Source organism: Leiobunum rupestre, chromosome 7, assembly GCF_980474605.1.
Source record: "Leiobunum rupestre chromosome 7, qqLeiRupe1.1.hap1, whole genome shotgun sequence".
Taxonomy (NCBI): domain Eukaryota; kingdom Metazoa; phylum Arthropoda; class Arachnida; order Opiliones; family Sclerosomatidae; genus Leiobunum; species Leiobunum rupestre.
In genome coordinates, this window is record NC_143390.1 from 51,732,093 (window position 1) to 51,737,934 (window position 5,842).

The window sequence follows — 5,842 nt, forward strand, 5'->3', positions numbered from 1 at the left end:
AAGGGTTAATAGCGTAGAGTAGCATATATTAATGCGGAAGAGATCTACTAGGCCGTTAGCGAGATATGACGCGAAATTACGTAACCAATTTGTACGAAGAACAAAGATTTGTCGTTTTTCTCCCCGATTTTCAAAGACGATCTTTCTCGATAACGTGGGTGTAATTAATGTTAATTCGTTAATATTAACTTTTTATTATATTGTTCATTTCGCGTTTTTGGTATTATTCAGTTTTTAATTTGATCAATTTCTGTCAGGTTTCGTGATATTTAAATATTTGTAAAGGTTGTTTATCATTATTTTGTTAATTTCATAGTTTTTTGCCTTATTCAGGCTTTGATTTAATTATTTTGTTTTTTATATGAAGCTAGTTTAGTTCTAATTGTTTTGAATAGTGAAACTTGTGCCATCTATGAACGTTATACGAGATTTAGTGTATTCTAACATTCGAATAATTTTTTTTTAATGTCGTGAGTTCTACTGTATTCCAAAAAATCTTTCGTGAAACCTTTTACGACAAATCTTTGTTTTTTGTACAAATTGGTACGTAATATCGCGTCATATCTCGCTAACGGCCAAGTAGATATCTTCCATATTAATATATGCTACTCTACGCTATTAACCCTTTCGATTAAAAGAAAAACCAGACTGGTAACTCTTATATTTCTAGAGAAATATCGTCTTGAAAATTGGGGAGGAAAACGACAAATCTATGTTTTTCATACAAATTGGTTACGTAATTTCGCGTCATTGGGGCTATTCACAAATTACGTAACGCGGTAGGGGGGGAGGAGGGTTCACTAAAATGTTACGTAACACATCTTATTTTTCATATCGTAGAATAAAATTTTCATCACTTTCAGAAAAAGTCGCAATTGACCCATAACAAAAGAGGGGCCGCAGACGAGGCTTAAGTGAGACCTCTGGACGGAACATCCTGTTTGTGACGTTTTAAACCACGTGACCGCCATTGAAATATACAGGCGGAAGTAAGGAAACGGATGGTCCGTCCAAATGCTGGGTGGCCAGGTAAAAATGTTAATTTTCGGCCCCCCAACTTTCATCATGGGTCTATTATTAAAAGCATAAGCATTTTCATTGGTTTACCCACGTTTAAAAGAATTTCAAATGACCTTGATCTACAGTTTCGCCTATTTTCACACGCTCGGGATGGACAAAGGTGCGAGAACGATTAGTAAAATTTAGAACCTGGTCTTATTGTACTTAATTAGTATAAATGTTTATGGCGTTTTTGATATGGTAGTTCAAAAGGTGGTTCCAGCCAAATTCTTGGTCAAACATGTGTTCTGTTAGATTTGAAATTTTTTTTCGTTCATCAGCATCGTCTTACAAGTGTTTCAATTCTGATTGTTGTAGCCTCCCTGCTGTCGATAAACACTAAATTTAAGTTCTAAGTGATCTTGAGATAACTTGTAGGTTTGATTCTTACAACTCAACTTTAAACCTAATCAGTACTTCAATGGTCCTTCAAGCGTAACTAGAGTATCTACCAGATGTAGAATACCAGTGATGGAAACTGCAAAACCCAGAGGTCCAGTTTTTCTAGTTGATTCTGAAATCAAGTTTCCTTCGTAATCACATAAATTTAACATCAAATCTTTCATTTTCAGGAGGCTTGCCATTGCTCTCTTTTTTATAGCTATAGGGAAACTTCAGGTGACGAGGCGCGAAATATTCGTGACGTCACGCGACTTGAAATTTTATTGCGCAGTGTTACCAGAAAACTTTAACTGGCGTCGGCGGCCATACTAGAGGGTCTCACTTGGTTTTAAAGATGGGTGAAGTGGAAGTTAAAGAGAAAATTACCATAGAATATTTAGAGAGTCTCCCGTTAGATGTGAAAAATAGGTACGAAGAAAAAATAAATTACATTGAAAATAGATTGCAAAGAGTTCGAAAAAATACGCGGCGTCAATGCTGACGAAGAGCGCAAAGGCTTAGAGGATGGTGTAAAGTATTTACCTCCTGTAACATTTGGAGACCTCTACATTTATTTAATATCTGGAATTTCACCATACACCCAGCAAGAATTGCGAAGCTATAAAGGCCTATTGGCATATAATCAGTTTCTGAACGGTTTTGTTCGAGATGTAAGAGTTAAAACCTTTCCTAAATCGGGAAATGTAGTCGTCTGAAGCTTGGTAAGTTCTTGAATGTTTTGAATATCAAAGAATAATTAATTGAATTTTCCATCTACTGTTTATTTCAGGTTATGCATTCGCAACAACTTCGGGACAAACCGTTGGACTGTTGGATCATCGCTGATAAGGGAGGAGCAGTGCTTTGCGGTCACTGTACATGCATTGCGGGTCTCGATGAGTGTTGTACTCATGTTGCGGCTCTCCTATTTTATATAGAATATGCTGTCAGGTACAGATAAACGGTTAGTTGTACTGGAGAGAAAGCAAAATGGGTTATACCTGTTACAAAAACCGTTTCGTACTATCCCGTTTGGGAAAGCTGACATTACAACAGCAGAAACTAAACAGAAACGGGTAGATCAAAGTTTAAGTGGGAATATAGAGCCATCAATAAAATCAAAAAAGGACATACGAAAACAAAAAGAAGTGCCAGTTATTAGCAATGAAGAATTTGAAGCTTGGTGTGAAGAATTTTTCAAAGCAAACCCAAAAAGTGTTTTTTTTAGCATAACCCCAAAATATCAAGATTGATTTATACCAAGATGCCTTAATACAAAATATCCACCAATGTTAGCCAAACTGTTTGATGAAGAAAAGGCAACTCTTTCATTTAATGATCTCCTTGTTTATTGTGAATCAATTAACGTTGAATTTTCATCTCATCAAGCCAGAAATGCTGAGAATGATACTAAACTTCAATCGAAAAATAAACTCTGGCATCAGCTTCGGGCTGGTAGAGTTACTGCTTCAGTTTTCAAGAATGCCACTAGTACGGATCCAGCCATGCCTTCCATCTCGCTTATCAACATCATTTGTTATCCAAACTCAATTTTTTTTTAAACTAAAGCCACGAAATGGGGATCAAAAGCATCAGAACTTTACAGTAAGAAATTCAGGATTATTTTTAAACAACGCTTTTCCATTTATGGGAGCCTCTGCTGATGGTCTCGTTAAATGCTCCTGCTGTGGTAGAGGTTCGTTGGAAATCAAATACCCGTTTACTATGAAAGACCTATCTGTATTTGAGAAGCATAAGAATTCCAGCCTGAAAAAAACCCAAAGTGGGTATTCCTTAGATCAAAACCACACTTATTACTATCAGGTACAAGCTCAAATTTTTCTTACGGAGTCCCTGTATGCTGACTTTTGCGTATGGTCCAATGTAGATATGCATGTGGAACGAATTAAACCAGACAGAGAATTTTGGGAAAACAAATTAAAGAAAGCTGAAAAACTCTTTCGATGTGCAATTTTACCAGAATTGGTGGCGAAATTTTATAGTACTTGTAGTAATTCCCAAAAAAGTTATGATGATAAAGCTACGTGTGATAATGAAGAAGCTACCTGTGATACTGTTGAAAATATTCTAGACTTGTGCGTTCCATCGACCTCAAAATCTGCGGTACATCTCTCTGATTCACCAGCAAAGATTCTTTCTTCAATTACCAATAAAACAATGAAGGAAAAAGTCAAAACTTGGTGTTATTGCAACGGAGAAGAAGAAGGATCAATGATTGGGTGTGACGGTGAAAACTGCCGCATTAAGTGGTTCCATACAATATGTTTAAAGATAGATAAAATACCACGTGGTAAATGGTTTTGCCCGGACTGTACAAAATTAGTGAGACGTAACAAAAAAAAAGAAATGACATTCTCAAAAAAAGTACCTAACAAAATTTATTAAATAAAAAATTTGTATTGAAATTTCTTGAAGTTTTAAAAAAATAAAAAGATTTTACAGCATAATTTAAGTATCTTAAATTTCATTCTAGACAATTTTTCAATCAAAACATACAACAGATTTGCAAAGATTAGTCAATGCGCATGCCACAACAGCTATTTTATCAATCGTTGCAGCTTGCTCGCCTTCTACCGTATGTAATAATTCCACAGGGAGTTTTGAATGTAGTATTGTGTATTTTTGTCTTATAGTACCAATGACTCTTTCGACATGAATTCGTAGATTTGCAATTTTTCGTGTTACTTCAACTTGTTGCGGGTTGAGTTGGTTTTTCCCATTTCTAAAAGCTGGTAATTTTACTGTGGCATAGTAAAACCCAATACTATCTTCAATTTTAAAACCTCTATCCGCCAAGACTAAATCACCAGGAAGAAGATTATCAAGAAAACCACACTCCTCAGTCAAACGTTTATCACTCACTCGCCCAACCCAACCTTTAGATAAACAAGTTGGCAAGCCAAAATATACCTCTCCTCGGAAGTATGGTCCCTAGTGGTATTAATTTCTCGACACGACCCCCAAAGATATCTCCGCAATTCAGAGTTATTTACGAAAAACGTATTCTAGGTTCAAACCCTGCCGGTATAAAATTTTAATTTTAATTTAAATAATTGAGACGAAACAATCGAGTTTAATTTATTCAGAATATTATAAATTAAGTAGTTACAACAGCGAGTTAGATTCACTAAAACAATGCACAATTGAATTTAACCCTTTTTACAGTACATGTTTATCAGTTGAATATAATACTAAGCAAATTTTAATGAAAGAAATATCTACAGATGGTATTTGTATTTTTCTCGCTTACGAAATACTTGCCGCATCTTTAACGCTCATTTTATTTCAACTTCCAGTTGACGTTGTGACACATACCGCATGAAAAAGACCAATGCCGTCCAATTTCCAATATCATATAATGACTCGCACCTCCAAGAAATCATTGACTGCGTTAGAAATCGTAGATATCCAAATATCCACACCAAATATATTTACAAGAAGCAAAAACCTTACCATCAACAAAGCACAGAGAGCCACTTGACTAACCGCCAGCTCTTAAAGCAATTAACGTTAAATTATCTCCTTTGAATCAACACAACTATATATAGGTCGTTAAGAATACCCGTAAATAAATAACAAAAAAACTAACAAAGTGGACCACCCTCTAATCTCGGCTGACTGCGCTAAAACAAGATTTAACCTTTAAAAAAAACCAGATTAGGCCTTCATAAATTCATTAATAAAAAAAGACTTTATTACCTATTATGCTTACGATGCCTGTCTTAATTTCAGTGAATCTAAGCAGATATCGGTGGTTCTGTGGTAGAGCGCTCGACTGCCAAGCCGAATGGTCTGGGTTCGAAACCTGGGTGGCGCGTTTGTTTTTAATCAATAGAGAAACGCTAAATTAGAATTTCTTCGATGCAATAATTTCAATTTCAATTCTTTTTCAATTAAACCAAAATTTCCTACTCTATTAAATACGCTTCCGATAAAGCTGAAGGTCTAATTTTCAATAAGGCGTAACAAGTGTCGGTGGTTCTGTGGTAGAACGTCCGCCTGTCAATCAGGAGGTCGCGGGTTCAAATCCCGCCCGATGCGATCGCAAATTGATACTAAGACGAATACCGTGTACAACTGGTGGAAACCGTGCCATTGGACGTTGAGAGGTAGCATTACACTCAGCACTCGGTCCGTCCCAAAGTCATTAAGAAGAAGTTGGTGAGAAAACGCCCATATAAACACAACAGACTTAACATGCACAACCATCAGAACACAAACACAACAAATTCAACACTCACAACCTACGCATAAACATTACAAAAACGTAATACACCAAACCGTCACGACGGTGAGCGAAAAAACACCATCCAAACCAAACCGCAAATGCATCCGTTAACGCTCACCGTCACACGGTGGTTTTGCCAACCCTTTGAGAAAC